General features: G+C 52.8%; 1 pseudogene; it reads left to right on the top strand.

Moving 5' to 3' along the window:
• The first annotated feature begins 221 nt into the window (after positions 1–221).
• Positions 222–331, top strand: LOC115063960 (annotated as a pseudogene).
• Positions 332–877: the final 546 nt, after the last annotated feature.

Raw genomic sequence — 877 nt, 5'->3', positions numbered from 1 at the left:
TCAACTCCTTGCTGGAGGAACTAAGGACCTGGAACCCGGCCAAGGGGCCCCCAAACCCCAATACAAGCTGATGTCGGAGGAATGATCTTACTTTCCTTTCCTAAAACATCCCACAAATGCCCCGAGCATAGCACACTGTGGACATTAAAGGAGCCAATATCCACTACAAGTTAGTACATATGATGCAGGTGATTAGCTAGGGTTACAAATCAAATTAGCTACCTCCCCCTAGAGGAGCTGCAGGTGTGGCTGCTGCATCACCTGCACATCAGAAGGTGACAGAGAGGAGAGAGGCTGTGTCAACATCTGAATGAGTAGTACCCTAAACACCAGTCCAGCACCTCAAAGGTCTGACTGGCTCGGAGGGTGGGGATCAAGACAGAGACTAGAAGAACCTCTGGTGGGTTCATGGGCCCCAGGCAGGAGGGAGCACAAGACAAACAACTCTCGAATGAGACGGCCACTCAGGCAGGCCCAGGTGAGGATTGAGTTCTAGATAACCTTACCAGACCAGCACCCAGGGCCTGGACAGGGAGCTAGCCTGAGATGACCACCAGTCTGGTGCCTCTTAGGCCTGCAGGGGAGAAGGAAAGGAGAAAGATGCCCAAGATGACCCCTGCCCAGCTCCATAATGTATGAGTGGGGCATAGCACTCCTGAGACCACTCCTGGGATAACCCCCAGACATTTAGAAACTCCAGGTGCCACTCAGAGGAACAAGTAAGTGGGGGAGAAATGGAAGAGAAAGAGAAACAGAAGGATGGATGGGGGCACAATGAAGAGAGGCAGAACTGGAGACTCAAAGGAACAGCCTGATGTGAGTAGCCACTGATACCACCTGGGACCACAGTGGGGTCCTGGCCTGTGATGTCACTGGG

Source organism: Mus pahari, chromosome 4 (assembly GCF_900095145.1).
Source record: "Mus pahari chromosome 4, PAHARI_EIJ_v1.1, whole genome shotgun sequence".
In the NCBI taxonomy this organism is placed as follows: Eukaryota; Metazoa; Chordata; class Mammalia; order Rodentia; family Muridae; genus Mus; species Mus pahari.
The sequence above is the reverse complement of the archived record's forward strand: the minus strand, read 5'-3'. Positions and strand labels throughout refer to the sequence as shown.